Below are 16,801 nucleotides of genomic sequence, written 5' to 3'. Positions count from 1 at the left end.
GCATCCTCTGGCTGGAGCCTGCATTGCAAATCTCATCCCCCAGCCACAAAACCAGGCCAGGCCCCTCATTACTGCTGGGGAGGGCAGCAGGGATTGATGTGAGCAGGGCCATGCTGGGGTGTGTGGCACAGCAAACGCTCATCCAGGGGGATTGCAGTGTCCTAGGCCAGCAGGGATTGATGTAGCAGGGCCATGCTGGGGTGTGTGGCACAGCAAACGCTCATCCAGGGGGATTGCAGTGTCCTGGGGCAGCAGGGATTGATGTGAGCAGGGCCATGCAGAGTTCTGGGGTGTGTGGCACAGCAAACGCTCATCCAGGGGGATTACAGTGTCCTGGGGCAGCAGGGATTGATGTGAGCAGGGCCATGCTGGGGTGTGTGGCACAGCAAATGCTCATCCAGGGGGATTGCAGCGTCCTGGGGGGCAGCAGGGATTGTGTGAGCAGGGCCATGCAGAGTTCTGGGGTGTGTGGCACAGCAAACGCTCATCCAGAGGGATTGCAGCATCCTGGGGCAGCAGGGATTGATGTGAGCAGGGCCGTGCTGGGGTGTGTGGCACAGAAAATGCTCATCCAGGGGGATTGCAGCGTCCTGGGGGCAGCAGGGAGCTCTGAGCCCTGTCCTTCCCTCTCCTGCCGACTCAGCTCCCTTTGTCTGGCTTCTCCCTGCTGGCCAGAACAGAGATGCTGCAGTGCAGGGCTGGGTGGGTGAGCTCAGCCTGGTGCCAACTGCATGCATGGAGGGCTGAAACGCAGGCAGAAAACACAATCCATTGTCCTGGCCCTGAAATGCCAGCTTTGTTCCACGTGGAGCTGCTGGGTGCTCACCATAACCCCTTCCTTCCCTGCTGCACGGGGGTTCAGCTCTGCTCCCTGCCCTTGCATCCCACCAGATTCCTCAAAATCCCTGCCAAGGCTTCATTTCCACCTTCATTTCCACCATTTCCACCTTCATTTCAGATCCAGAGGGGTGGCAGTGCTGCAATGCCACAGCACACCCTCCCTGTGCAGTGTTTGCAGTTTGGTGCAAATCCAACAAGATTTGGGTGTTGTCATCTCTGGCTGTGGGGATGAGATGGAGAACTTCTCTCAGCACGGACAAAATCCTCATCCTCAGTGTCCTCACAAGGACTGGGCCCCTCCAGCAAACAGCTCCTGTGGAAAAGGGCAGGATGTGGTCCAGGGGACAGCCTGGGATGTGCCTGGAGAGCCCAGGTCCAACCCACGTTGGGATATCCTTGCACAGCCTGGGATGGAAGCAGAGGGAATCCTGCTCCCTTTTCCAGTGCCCTGCTGCCCATGCATCCTCTGCTGTGATGAGGACAGGCATCCCTGTGCCCACCCAGCTCAATCCCTGCTCTCAGGGATTTGCTTCCTGTCCCACACATCCTTTATGGAAAATCCTTTATTTAGGATTTTTCCTCCTGAGAAGCTGGGAGGCCTCAGGAACAAAATGCAAACAATGGTTATCTGCTGCTGTGGGATGCAACAGGTGCATCTGGGATTGGGCTCATGGGGTTGTTTCTAATTAATGGCCAATCACAGTCAGCTGGATCAGACAGAGAGCTGAGACACAAACCTTTGTTATCATTCCTTCTTATGCTATTCTTAGCCAGCCTTCTGATGGAAATCCTTTCTTCTATTCTTTTAGCATAGTTTTAATGTAATATATATCATAAAATAATCAATCAGCCTTCTGAAACAAACATGGAGTCAGATCCTCATCTCTTCCCTCATCCTCAGAGCCCTGTGAGCACCGTCACAGCTTCCAGTGCAAAGGAAGCAGCAGAGGTTTTGGTGCATCCCAAACCCCTTTTCCCACCCGGCTCACTCCCTGTTTTTAGAGATTTGCATCCCAAACCCCTTGCACACCCAGCTCACTCCCTGTTTTCAGGGATGTGCTCCCCAGTGCAGAGGTTTCTGTGCATCCCAAGCCCTGCAGGGCCAGGCAGGGATCGGCCTCTCCTCACTCCTGGCCACAGCCATCCCTGCCCCCTGGCCATGCCACCCCAGCCAGGCCTTGTTTGGGAAAGAAACAAGTAAATAAACACCCAGCCCACAGCAGGATCCTCCCTGGGCCCTGCTCAGCCCTCCCTGTGCCAGCAGTGGGTTCACAGGAGTCGATGGTTTTTCATGGTGTGGGTGTGATTAATGAACTTCATCACAGGACACTTTGATCCATCTCTTGTTTTTGAGGGATAGTCAAAAACAAGAAGAACTGCTACCCTTTGTGCTTTTGTAATTTTGTTAATCGTGGAAACCTGGGAGACTTTTGCATAGTCAGCACTTGCATGCATTAGAAAATACATTTGCAAAACACAACAACACTTGCTTTCATATTCCACAGCCAGCGAGCATCTCCCAGTTGGCAGAGAGCTCAAAGGAAATTTATGAAGGCCCAAGAATCTGGCAGGAATTTAATTAAGCCCTAATCTTGGTAACACTCAGCCATATCTGCTTCCACAGGGTCGTCTGCAGGCACAGCTGCCTCTGTGTGTGTGGCTGGGGTGGTCTCAGCTCAGTGCTCAGCAGGTGATGGGGAAACCTGCCCAGCTGGGATGGCCCTGCTGGAGTAATCCTGGGTGCCCAAATCCTTCAGTCCCTCTGTGCCCAAATCCCTTAGTCCCTGTGTGCCCAAATCCTTCAGTCCCTGTGCCCAAATCCTTCAGTCCCTGTGCCCAAATCCCTTAGTCCCTGTGTGCCCAAATCCTTCAGTCCCTGTGCCCAAATCCCTTAGTCCCTGTGTGCCCAAATCCTTCAGTCCCTCTGTGCCCAAATCCTTCAGTCCCTGCTGCAGCAATCCCTCTGTGCTGTGGTCCTGCAGCTGGAGAAGGGCCACGTTGGGTTCATTGGGGCTCTCTGGGCTCACAGGGACCCAGCTGTCCCCATTTGGGGCTCACAGGGACACAGCTGTCACCCCTCAGGGGCACAGGGACACAGCTGTCACCATTGGGGCTCTCTGGGCACAGCTGTCACCATTGGGGCTCTCTGGGCTCACAGGGACACAGCTGTCACCATTGGGGCTCTCTGGACACAGCTGTCACCATTTGGGGCTCACAGGGACACAGCTGTCACCATTGGGGCTCTCTGGGCTCACAGGGACACAGCTGTCCCCATTTGGGCTCACAGGGACACAGCTGTCACCATTTGGGGCTCATAGGGATACAGCTGTCACCATTGGGGCTCACAGGGACACAGCTGTCACCATTGGGGCTCTCTGGGCACAGCTGTCACCATTTGGGGCTCTCTGGGCTCACAGGGACACAGCTGTCACCATTTGGGCTCATAGGGACACAGCTGTCACCATTGGGGCTCTCTGGGCACACAGGGACACAGCTGTCACCATTGGGGCTCTCTGGACACAGCTGTCCCCATTTGGGGCTCACAGGGACACAGCTGTCACCATTGGGGCTCACAGGGACACAGCTGTCACCATTGGGGCTCTCTGGGCACAGCTGTCACCATTTGGGGCTCACAGGGACACAGCTGTCACCATTGGGGCTCACAGGGACACAGCTGTCACCATTGGGGCTCTCTGGACACAGCTGTCCCCATTTGGGGCTCACAGGGACACAGCTGTCACCATTGGGGCTCTCTGGACACAGCTGTCACCATTGGGGCTCATGGGGACACAGCTGTGACCATTTGGGCTCACGGGGACACAGCTGTCCCCATTTGGGGCTCTCTGGGCTCACAGGGACACAGCTGTCACCATTGGGGCTCACAGGGACACAGCTGTCACCATTTGGGGCTCTCTGGACACAGCTGTCACCATTTGGGCTCACGGGGACACAGCTGTCCCCATTTGGGGCTCTCTGGGCACAGCTGTCCCCATTTGGGGCTCTCTGGGCACAGCTGTCACCCCTCAGGGGCACAGGGGTTTGTCACACCTGCCCAGCAGCACCCAGAGGTGCCACCAGGGTGGGTGGCACGTGCTGTGCCAGTCCCAGTGTGACCAGAGTGCAGATCCATCACTCGTGCTCAGCCTCACTCTGCAGCGTTGCCTTTCAATGGGCACAAATAAAACCCAAACCCAAAGATTTGAGCGTCCTGCACGACAACCCCATTTCCCACTGCCCCTGCCCTGCATCCCAAACCCCCCCAGTGGGATTTCACCCCTGAGAGCAGCAGAGGCATTGGGGTGCAGCAGTGCCCTCAGAAAGCAGACAGGACATTATGGAAAGGGAGGAAATTGAGACTGAATTCCAAACTGAAACTCCTTTAATTAGGAAACTCTTCACTCAAGAACCATTTCCATTGGTGGGGACGTGATTCCTCAGTGCTGGAGGGATTTAAAACCAGACTGCTCTGTGCTCCAGAAAAGTGCTACAAGCAACAGTTCTGTGCTTGTAACGAGCTGGAAATGCTGGCACGTCTCCATCTCCTGCACATATTTCCCTTGTATCTTCAGAGGTTAAAGTGAATTACCCTGAGATGTAGCAGATGTAGAATGCAGCCAGTGACACTCTGCAGCTTTTTCTGCTGGGTTTTCTTTCCTCATGGAGAGGAGCAGGAGCGTGGCCATGCCACCCTGCTGGGCTTTGGGAGGTGGCACTGGTGGCACTGCCCTGTCCCCTGTCCCCTGTCCCCTGTCCCCTGTCCTGTGCTGAACCCACCCAGCTGAGCTCAGATAAACCCACCCAGCCTGAGCTGTGTCACCGTGGTCACAAGGGATTTGAGGGTGAAGAGGGAGGCGAGAATGTTGATTCCATGGTCAGCAGGCTTGATTTGTTATTTTATGATATATTTACATTATGACTATACTAAAAAGAACAGAAGGAAAGTTCTCAGAAGCTGGCTAAGCTAAGAATAGAAAAGAATGAATAACAAAGATCTGTGTCTCAGCAGAGAGCAAGAGCAGCTCTGCTGTGAGTGGTCAGTGAATCCAAACATCCCCAGGAGCCCAATCCCAGATGCCCCTGTTGCATCCCACAGCAGCAGAAAACCATTGGTTACACTTTGTTGCTGAGGCCACAGCTTCTCAGGAGGGAGAAAAATCCCAAGAAAGGCTTTTTCACAGAAGATGAAGATGTCTGTGCCAGAGCTGGTCACACCAGCCATGAGCACTGGGGTCAGTGGAGCTCCCAAAGCCCCTGTGTGTCACTGTCGAGGTGCTCGTGGCACAAAGCAGAGACCCCAAGCAGTCTCAGATGGCAATTCTTTGTTACTGAACATGGCTGACTTTTTGTACACTTTCCAGTTGTTTATGCCTCTTCTACTTTAACTGCTAGCTACAATAAGTCAACATAACACTGTTAGTGAAAAGTTACAGTGATTTAAACTGACTTTCTAAAAACGAAGCTCTCTTATCTTTCTTCAGTGCTTCACTTCTCTCAATCTCTTTAGTTACAGCCTCTCCTCTCCTCTCCCAAAGCCCCCCAAGGGGAGCACCAGGGAAGCTGATTCCTGCAGCAGCAATGCAAAACCATCTTTGTAAGCGTGGAGAAACCCCTGGCACTTCCCTCCCACACTCAGGAGCTCTCAGAGCCCCTTGTGCCCACAGAGGTTGAGGATTCCCCATCCCTGGACTGTCCCAGGCCAGGCTGGAAGGGATTGCAGCACCCTGGGATGCTGGAAGTGTCCCTGCCATGGCACGGATGGGGTTTAAGCTCCCTCCCAACCCAAAGCATCCCAGGATTCTGTGATTTCCCCGAGATTCTGGCAGGAGGGAGCAGTTGGAGTTTGCACACAGGTGAGAGGCAGGGAGGAGCAGGTACAGGTATTCAAATGCCCATCCAGTGTGAAGCAGAAGTGGTTAAACTGGAATTGTTTGACGATGCCAACGTGTCTAGATCGGGTTTTTGCACATGCACACTTCCCTGGCAGGGACAGCACAGAGAACCCTCCTGCCCTGCACCAGCAGCAGGGCAGCCCCATCTGGCTTTGGGACACTTTTTCTTTCCCTGGGTTTATAATCCAGCCTGGATTTGTTTGGGAATAAAGGTGAGCCAGACCAGGACTGCAGGATTGCATTCTCTGGGAGTTGTTCACTGCCTGGAGATTGGATCAGGGGGACAGAGGGTGACTCAGGAAACAGAAAATGAGATATATCATGTGAAAATATCTGTGAATTGTGGAATCAGGACAGAATCACCTCAGGGTTTAATGCTACAGAACATGGTAAAATGCTTTTGAAAATCGATTTCCTGGTCCTGGTGGCTGGAGGAGGTGTCAGAGCAGGAGGATGGGGTTGGGGACAGCCAGGACAGGTGTCCTTCATTGGATTTTCCATGGCATTCCATGACACAGGAAGAAGCTGTAGCACAATAAATATTTTTGGGGCAGAGAAATATTAAGATTGTTGCTTTTTCTACATTAAAAATAATAGATCATTCCTGGCTGTGGGAGGGGAGAGGAGCAGCCTGTGTGGGTGCTGTGCTCAAACCCAGCAGCACCACAGCCCTGCTGCTGTTGGAACCCGGCTCTGGGGCTGCTCGTGGGGAACTCCAAAGCTCTGCCCTTTCTGGATGACACAAACAAAACCAGCAGCAGCAGCAGCAGCCTTTCCATTATTTAAACAAGTCCTCAAATCCCTTGGCCCTCTTCCCTCTGCCGTTTCCCCCCTTTTTTCACAAATGCCAGAAGCCTTTTCTGCAGGAAAATGAAAGTTTCAGTGGCCGAACCAGCAGATCTGTGCCTTTGGTGCGTGGCCTGGCGGGCTGTGAGGGCTCCTGCAGCTCTGGGGGTGTCCAGGCTGCTGCTCTGGCCCTTCCTGCCATCCACAGCACCCCTGGGGCTGTGCCAGCCCCTGCCCCGTGCCCAGCGGGGTGAGGATGGCACAGGGAACGGGGCACAGCCTCTCATCGGGGCTCACCCAGCAGGGGCAGCTGTGCTTGGGGTGCCTGGGGCTCAAATATTGAACAGCACAGCCCTGGGGAGCAGCTTGTGATGGGAGGGAGCCCTGGACACACAGGGACATCAGGGGCACCCAGGGACACCCGGGGACACCCAGGGACACCCAGGGACAGACAGGGACACCCAGGGACACTCAGGGGGCACCCAGGGGCATCAGGGACACTCAGAGACACCCAGGGACACCCAGGGACACCCAGAGACACCCAGGGGCATCAGGGACACCCAGGGGCACCCAGGGACACCCAGGGATACTCAGGGACACCCAGGGACATCAGGGACACCCAGGGACACTCAGGGACACCCAGGGACACCCAGAGACACCCAGGGACAGACAGGGACACCCAGGGACACTCAGGGGGCACCCAGGGGCATCAGGGACACCCAGGGACAGACAGGGACACTCAGGGACAGACAGGGGGCACACAGGGACATTCAGGGCACCCAGGGATATTCACGGCACCCAGGGACACTCAGGGACACCCAGGGACATCCAGGGGCTCCCAGAGACACCAGGGACATCCAGGGGGCACACAGGGGCACTCAGGGACACACAGGGGCTTCCAGGGGCACCCAGGGACATTTGGGGACACTCAGGGACATCTAGGGGGCCCACAGGGACACCCAGGAACACCCAGGGGCACCCAGGGATACCCAGGGGCTCCCAGAGACACCAGGGACATCCAGGGATACCCAGGGATACTCAGGGGCACACAGTGGCATCCAGGGACATCCAGGGACCCATCTGTGCTGGGAGGGAGTCCTGCTGCCAGCTGGGCACCCAAGGGCACCAGGGACACCCAGGGACACCCAGCTGGCAGCCCTGACCCTGCTGAGGAGCATCCAGGGGCTCCTGCTGACTGAGACAGCATTCCTGGCACTGCTGGGGGAGCCTCCACAGGGAAGCTCCACCAGAGATTGGCTCTGCCCTTGCAGGAAGGGTGGAAAACTCAGGGAGCAGCAGCCTGAAATGAGTGCTTGAAGGAGTCAGGGGGCTGAGTGTCAGACATGTTTTATGGAAAATCCTTTCTTTAGGATTTTTCCTCCTGAGAAGCTGGGAGGCCTCAGGAACAAAATGCAAGCAATGGTTATCTGCTGCTGTGGAATGCAACAGGTGCATCTGGGATTGGGCTCATGTGGTTGTTTCTAATTAATGGCCAATCACAGTCAGCTGGCTCAGACAGAGTCCAAGCCACAAACCTTTGTTATCATTCCTTTTCTATTCTATTCTGAGCCAGCATTCTGATTAAATCCTTTCTTCTATTCTTTTAGTATAGTTTTAATATAATATATATCATAAATAATCAATCAGCCTTGTGAAACACGGAGCCAGATCCTCATCTCTCCCCTCACCCTGGCACCCCTGTGAGCCCTGTCACACTGAGGGTGACATTTCCCAGGGTGGGGCAGCCCAGGGTGGCCGGGGGAGCAGCTGTGGCCACCAAGCCCCCGTGCCTCTGCTGGCCAGAGGATTCCAGAGTGCTGTGGGTTGGAAGGGACATTGAAGCCCATGGGCAGGGACACCTTCCACCATCCCAGCTGCTCCCAGCCCCAATATCCACCCTGGACACTGCCAGGACCCAGGGGCAGCCACAGCTGCTCTGAGCACCCTGTGACAGTGCAGCAAAATTAATTATCATTAATCAGCCTGTTTGCAAAGTGGCCCATGAACAACTGCAGATTTCCTCACCACTGCCCCACTGGCTCTGGGGCTCTCAGGCTGCTGCCCAGCCATTCCAGCTCTCCCACTCCTTCCACAGGCAGGAGGAGGACAGGAGCCACGGGATCCCAGCTCAGCTGCACAGTTGCTGGGTGATCTGCTGCACTCAGTGGTTTGTGGGACACAAAGGAACAAAGTGCAACCCAGCTGAAAGGATTCCCACATCTCATCCACATTTCCAGGAAGCTTTTCCCTAAGCCATGTGAGTACAGCACAAAGGGAGAAACAAAAGGAGGAGGAGGGCAGCAAAAATACGAACGAGTTTCCCATTTTTACAATGTAAAAAATCTCTTTAGAAAGGCTTTTTCTCAGTTAGTGATTCAACACGAGGCTGGGCTTGCAGCAGTGGAGGGAATTGTGCACTTGGAGCTCCCAGGATGGAGGATGGAAACTGCTCCCAGCCCACTTGTGTGATCTTGCCCTCCTCTGTGTCTCCTTGAATTTAAAATCATGTGTTTATGAGGTTAGAAACTGTTTGGCAACTTGTTATTTTGCACTCGTAAATCCTTTTTCTCAGATCTGGGGGTAGTTTATAAACATGAAGGAAGCCACAAGCGCTGGGGCAGGGCTCCCCAATCATACTGGTCCAACAGGTGGGGAATGGCAGCAGGGCCTGCCCAGGATTGCACAGGACAGGGCAGCTCCTGGAGATCTGGGGAACTTCCTTCAAGGCACACTGGGGCAGGTTTGAAATACATTAGGAAAAAAAGAAAAGAAAAGAAAAAAATAAAGAAAAAAAAAAAAGGGAGAGACAAGGAAACGGGAAGAAACATTTTCATAGGAATGCTGTTAGAAATTCAGACAAACTTCTCTGAGGTAGCATTGATGGCAAAGAGTACCAACAGAGTGTCACTGATCTTGGGGCAGGGATATCCTGTGGTGCTGATCCTGGGGCAGGGACACCCCCTGGCATTGCTGATCCTGGCACTGGAACATCCCCTGGCATTGCTGATCCTGGCACTGGAACACCCCCTGGCATTGCTGATCCTGGGGCAGGGACACCCCCTGGCATTGCTGATCCTGGCACTGGAACATCCCCTGGCATTGCTGATCCTGGGGCAGGGACACCCCCTGGCATTGCTGATCCTGGGACAGGGACACCCCCTGGCATTGCTGATCCTGGGACAGGGACACCCTGGCATTGCTGATCCTGGCACTGGAACACCCCCTGGCATTGCTGATCCTGGGGCAGGGACACGCTGGCATTGCTGATCCTGGGGCAGGGACACCCCCTGGCATTGCTGATTCTGGCACTGGAACACCCCCTGGCATTGCTGATCCTGGGGCAGGGACACCCCCTGGCATTGCTGATCCTGGGGCAGGGACACGCTGGCATTGCTGATCCTGGGGCAGGAACACCCTGGCATTGCTGATCCTGGGGCAGGGACACGCTGGCATTGCTTATCCAGGGGCAGGGACATCCTGGCATTGCTGATCCTGGGGCAGGAACACCCCCTGGCATTGCTGATCCTGGGGCAGGGACACCCCCTGGCATTGCTGATCCTGGCACTGGAACACCCCCTGGCATTGCTGATCCTGGGACAGGACACACTGGCATTGCTGATCCTGGGTCAGGAATTCCCTGGCATTGCTGATCCTGGGGCAGGGACACGCTGGCATTGCTGATCCTGGGGCATCCTGGATAGCTGAAGTCCAACAGGATCCTGCTGTGAGTGGGACACAGCTGGCAGCAAAGGGCATTTCTGCTCCTCATCACTTCCATGACCCCCTTGGGAAGCAAGTTTTGGAGGATTCTCTAGCAAACACCCCAAAGCAGAAGCTGCTCTTGGGGACAGGGAGCAGGACAGGGGCCCCTGTGGCATCCTGCTGTAGGGCTGGCACTAGCCTGGTCCTTGCCACTGCCAGGGGATGGGGAAAGGATGCCCATGAATCCCAGGAGCAGCTCCCTGCCTCTGGATGTGCCCACAAGCCTTGTGGATCTTGGGGTGCCTCCACCGTTAAATCACCAGAGATGCTGGAACTGGGGTGCAATTCCTTGTTTATCTCTCATTTCAAGTGCCCTTTCATTAGGCAGCATCTGGGGGCTGACCCCATTTGGAAGAGGACTGGATCCATGGATTCCTTTCGCTCCCGCTCCCCCAGTTTAACCCACAGGGCTGATCTCCTGCAGGGGTTAAATGAAATCTGTCACGCTCGGGACACGCTGTGCCCCACAGCTTCCCCATTCCCCTGCTGCCCCGCGCCTGCTGGGTTTGTTCTGTTTTTCGGGGCAGAACTGGAACCAGCCTGGCAGCACAGACCGGACACGGGCCGGATCTGGGAGCAGCTGATCCGAGCCTCATTAAGGCACCCTCATTAAAGGCACCCTCATTAAAGGCACACTCATTATAGGCGCACTCATCAAAGCGCCCCAGGCGGCTCCGACACTGTCTGGGTGCAGCCAGCCTCCCTCCTGACCCCTGTGCAGGTGCTGGGGTGTTCCAGGCTAATTAAACCTGTGCCATTTGCATATTCCAGACTGCTTGTTAATGATCTCCTCCCAGGCTGCGTCTGGGTGCTCACTGCGGCAGTGGGATGAGCATCCCAAAGGAACGAGCATCCCAAAGGAATGAGCATCCCAAATGAATGAGCATGGCAAAACAACGAGCATCCCAAAGGAACGAGCATCCCAAAGGAACGAGCATGCCAAAGGAACGAGCATCCCAAATGAATGAGCATGGCAAAACAACGAGCATCCCAAAGGAATGAGCATCCCAAATGAACGAGCATCCCAAAGGAATGAGCATCCCAAAGGAATGAGCATCCCAAATGAACGAGCATCCCAAAACAAGGAGCATCCCAAATGAACGAGCATCCCAAAGGAATGAGCATCCAAAAAGAACGAGCGTCCCAAAACAACGAGCATCCCAAAAGAACGAGCATCCCAAAACAAGGAGCATCCCAAATGAACGAGCATCCCAAATGAACAAGCATCCCAAAAGAACAAGCATGCCAAAACAACGAGCATCCCAAATGAACGAGCATCCCAAAACAATGAGCATCCCAAAACAACGAGCATCCCAAATGAATGAGCATCCCAAAAGAACAAGCATCCCAAAAGAATGAGCATCCCCAATGAATGAGCATCCCAAAAAAACAAGCATCCCAAAACAACGAGCATCCCAAAGGAACGAGCATCCCAAAGGAACGCAGCGCTGGGGAAGCAGGCGGGCGTGGGATATTTGGGATATAGATAACGGGATATTTGGGATATATATAAGGGGATATTTGGGATATAGATAATGGGATATTTGGGATGTTTGGGATGTTTGGGCTCTGGGGAGGATGGGGCAGCCGGAGGTGCAGACGAGGTGCAGCTCTGCAGGGAGAATCGCTTACACGCTGTCTGCGAGCGCGGATGGCGAGAGGCAGAGCGGCACTTTCCATTCACAGCTAATGCCCCCGCTGAAAGGACATGGATAAATAAAATAAATGCCCCGCTGAAAGGACACAGATAAATGTCCCTGCTGAAAGGACACTGAGCCCAACTCTGCCTTGTGCCGGGAAACAATCGGGATTGCCCGGGGCCGCATTCCTGCCCGGAGCACATCCGCCCGAACCGGAGGCCAGATGGGGCCAAAAGGAGCAGCATTTGTCCACAGAACCTGGGTTAAGATCATATGGGATGGGCACCGGGATGCTCCATGTGACCCAGCCACAATAAAATCCCTTCTCCGAGGCAAATTTCCTGCGTTACAGGATCACCTGCCCCACAGGCCAGGAGCTTGGAGAGCATCTCCCAGGATCTGTGGGATGGGGTCTTTGGCAATGAGCTGCCAGGGCAGGGATGGATGGGACAGTGGGGAGAAAGCTGTGGCTGTCCCTGGATCCCTGGAAGTGCCCAGGGCCAGGTTGGATGGGACTTGGAGCAGCCTGGGACAGTGGGAGGTGTCCCTGCCCATGGATGGGCTTTAAGGTTCCTTCCAACCCAGCCCATCCTGGGATTCTGTGACTCTTTCCAGAATTCCCTACTGCAAACAGGGAGTCAAGAGTGGCTCAGCACTCCCAAATACTTCCCAGTGTACAGGGAAATGTTGGATCTAAAGCTTGGATCTTCTGGCTGCTCCAGAAGGAGCCATTCACCCTGCTGGCACCACCCTGCCCTGGCTGAGGCTGTTTGTAGGAGATGCCAGGACTCCCAGGCAGTGTCCATTCACCAGGTCTTTTACCACTGGAATTGTCTCCCTGCATTTAGGAGAATTCTGGATGCAGACACTGGGTGGGTGCATGGAAGTGGGGAAAATCTAGGATCCACCTCCTCTGTGGCAGCTGATGTAAGGAAGAGGAATCCCATCGTGTAACAGGAAGAAAATAAAGCATGATTAGAAGAACAAATGCATTCCTGTTAACACCAACTTGTGTGGAAAAGCATTGGAGACACTTCCATGAGAAAACTGGAGTGTCTGAGCTGAGTGACACAGGCCAAGGGAGCTGAGCAGCAATGAACCAAAGCACTAGAACAACACTGACAGAGTCAGAACACAACCTGACACCCTGTGGGTCAGGGTGTCGGTGGCAGTCCCATTGGAATTGTGGCTGCAGAGCTCCTGCAGGGTCAGGGGTGGCTCTGCTGGAGCAGGGATCCTGGAGAATCCCACTGGAATTGTGGCTGCAGAGCTCCTGCAGGGTCAGGGCTGGTTCTGCTGGAGCAGGGATCCTGGAGAATCCCATTGGAATTGTGGCTGCAGAGCTCCTGCAGGGTCAGGGGTGGCTCTGCTGGAGCAGGGATCCTGGAGAATCCCATTGGAATTGTGGCTGCAGAGCTCCTGCAGGGTCAGGGGTGGTTCTGCTGGAGCAGGGATCCTGTAGAGAAGGATGTATTCTTCCTCTGAAGATCCAGTGAAAGAAGAGGCAGCTGCTGCTCCTCTGGGGAATCCAGTGCAGAAGCCGTGATGGTGTTCCAGAATCCCCAGATTATATCCAGGCAGGAATGCTTGGCTCCTCCCCCTGGGCTCACATCTCCCAATGGGATGCTGCAGTTCTTATCAGCCATGCAGTGACATTCAATGGCTGTTATCAGCAGATGTTTTATCAGCCCTGCAGTGACATTCAATGGCTGTTATCAGCAGATGTCCCCGCAGAGGGAGGAGTGATTGTGGTCACTCAAAGAGAGATAAGGCAAACTGCCCACTTGACAAAAGACAACTGCCATACAGATGGCAATAGAAAACATCTTGCCTTCAATCTGGAACAGTTTCTCACCTAACAGGACCCTTCCAGCAGCTCCTGCTCCCATCTCGGAGTGCTTTCCATGGAATCACTCTGGGCATTCCTCTGTTTCATCCTTGGAGTGCTTTCCATGGAATCACTCTGGGCATTCCTCTGTTTCATCCTTGGAGTGCTTTCCATGGAATCACTCTGGGCATTCCCGGGTTCCATCCGTTTTGGTGACTCCCACACGGAGAGAGCGGCGTGAAAAGCAGGGAACAAATATTCCAGCAAACCCCAGAGTAAACGAGAGGGCAGCTGCAGGAATCCAGGGGATCCAGCCAGACACAAAACAAAGCTGGAGGCCTGCACAAGCTGCTTCTGTGCACCAGGAAAAAGCTTCCTGGGAGCTTCCCGAGGGTTTCCAGAGCACTTTGGGGAATATAAATTGTCCTTTCAAACAGCTGCTGCCGGGGCCAAGGCTGCAGATTAAATATTATGACAACATTGTGTAACAAAGGAACTGGGAAAGCTGGGCTGGCCCCTGGATGTGGGGCAGGGCAGGGAGGAGGGGGAGCAAGGATTTCCTACAAAGGCCCTGGATCCATCAGGGATGGGGACGCGGTGCAGGCAGCTGGGCCTAATGGTGGTGCCACAGCTGGGACACGGGGCACAGGCTGCTCGGGGAGAAGGAGATTCCCAGAGCCACAGTCTGGAAATACAGCTCTGGAAACAGCTTGTTTTTATAGCATCTTGCTGTCCTCCTCTCCTGCTTCTGGCTTCTCCTCAAGGAATGGTTTGTTCCTCCACAGCTTGGGACAGCACTGCCCTGATATTTTCTTTTTCCCTCTGTATTCTGGTTGATTTTTCCATTTCCTGGGGGGATTTTTCCTTTGGGAATTGTGCTGTATCTTTGGCTGTGGTGTCACCCAGAGCAGGAGTTCTGTGGGTGCTTCTGGACTGGAGGTTCCCCATGACTGCTTGGGCTGGCAGGCTCAGACTTCCCAATCCTTCCTTTCCAGGTGCTCTTGGATGCATTGTCCAGGTAAAAAATGGAGCAAAGCTCCACAGAGCCAAGTGTCATTTGACTTGAGGTGACAAAACTCTGGAAATGGAGGAGCCATCCCTAAATTTCCACACCCAGCTGCTGTGACTGTGGCACCGCATGTAGGGATGTGTGGAGCTCCTAAAAGCCCAAACTCTGGAATTAACCAGGATCCATTCCAAATTCCCACTTTGGCCAGACAACATCAGTGTTTGGTGCCTTCCTGCACTAATGGCTTCATAATTCCTTTTTTAAGGCAATTAAACCAATTAATGCCGCTCTCGCTCTGATTCACGACACGAAATTAGAAGTTTCGGTGCAATTAGTGAATTCAGACCTCGGGAAATTTTGCCTAAAAAATCTGGCAGGATCGGGATGGCAAAGGGTGGCCGGGAATGTGAGGCAACTGTGCCCCCTGCAGACAGCAGGAATCCCTGGGAAAAAATCCCTGGAAAAAATCCCTGGAAAACGGGAGGGGAACAGGCAGGTGGGAGATCCACCCACCGGATCCCCACAGCCCATCCCTCTGAACGCCTTGAGCTCAAAGGTTTCCTCCAACCTTGCTGATTTCGTGGAATTTCAGAATAAAAACCTCGATAAAGAAGCTTTGATAACCCCGGGCCATCACAGCTGATTTAAAAACCAATGTTTTGATGTACAAAATGTTCAAAAAATATGAATTGTTATCATGACAAAAATGAAACGCTGAATTTTTGAAGGAAGATCAGTGTGCTCTTCAAATTTTAATTAATAATAAAAATTCCCAATTTTTCACATGTATCATTCAATTTCTCTTAATTTCAGTATCAGAATTAAAATTCTGTATAAAAGATGCTAGAAAAGACTGTTTTCACACATGCAAGTGAAACTTTGGTACCTCTGAGTCTACACTTTGGTGTTACAGCTGAGGAAAGGAACGTGACCCTGAAACTGGAGGTGAGTGAGCAGGGCAATGTCACTGACTCATGCAGGAAGATTTTAGGAATGCTGCAGTGATCTGTGCTGGAATTCCGAGCTCCTGCCCTTCTCCAGGGCCGGGCCCTGTGCTGCTGCCGTGGGGGCACACATCCCAAAATCTGTGCTGCCACCGGGGCATCCCTGCCTTCCAGAGGCACCTTCCCTATGGAATGTCCCTGGTTGCCACCGCCCCACCACAACCCCTTGTCCCTCATCTCCTCGGCCGGTTATTAATTGGTGTCCTCTCAGTCAGTTATTAATTAGCACCCTCTCTCCTGCTGGTTAATGATTCTCTTGTTCCTCGTGCTAATTAATCCTTTCCCTTCCCCTGTTCTGGGTCGGGCAGTTCCTCGGGGTGGGATCTTCCCCCCTGCCAGAATTCCCTTTTATCCAGCCACAGCTGATTTCTGATTTATGCACAGCTCCTGAATTGGGGATTGTGGGATCTTCCTTGCCCTGGGGGCTCTGCCAGATGTCATGTGGTCCTGGAATCCTGCATTCCCTGATCCACTGCCAGGGGAAATCCTGAACAGGAATCCTGCATTCCCTGATCCACTGCCACAGGAAATCCTGAACAGGAATCCTGCATTCCCTGATCCACTGCCAGGGGAAATCCTGAACAGGAATCCTGCATTCCCTGATCCACTGCCACAGGAAATCCTGAACAGGAATCCTGCATTCCCTGATCCACTGCCACGGGAAATCCTGAACAGGAATCCTGCATTCCCTGATCCACCACCACAGGAAATCCTGAACAGGAATCCTGCATTCCCTGATCCACTGCCAGATTAAATCCTGAACAGGAATCCTGCATTCCCTGATCCACTGCCAGGGGAAATCCTGAACAGGAATCCTGCATTCCCTGATCCACTGCCAGATTAAATCCTGAACAGGAATCCTGCATTCCCTGATCCACCACCACAGGAAATCCTGAACAGGAATCCTGCATTCCCTGATCCACTGCCAGATTAAATCCTGAACAGGAATCCTGCATTCCCTGATCCACCGCCACGGGAAATCCTGAACAGGAATCCTGCATTCCCTGATCCACCACCACAGGAAATCAATCCTCCTGAACAGG

This window comes from Melospiza georgiana, chromosome 7 (genome assembly GCF_028018845.1).
Source record: "Melospiza georgiana isolate bMelGeo1 chromosome 7, bMelGeo1.pri, whole genome shotgun sequence".
NCBI lineage: Eukaryota > Metazoa > Chordata > Aves > Passeriformes > Passerellidae > Melospiza > Melospiza georgiana.
This window is presented reverse-complemented; position numbering follows the sequence as displayed.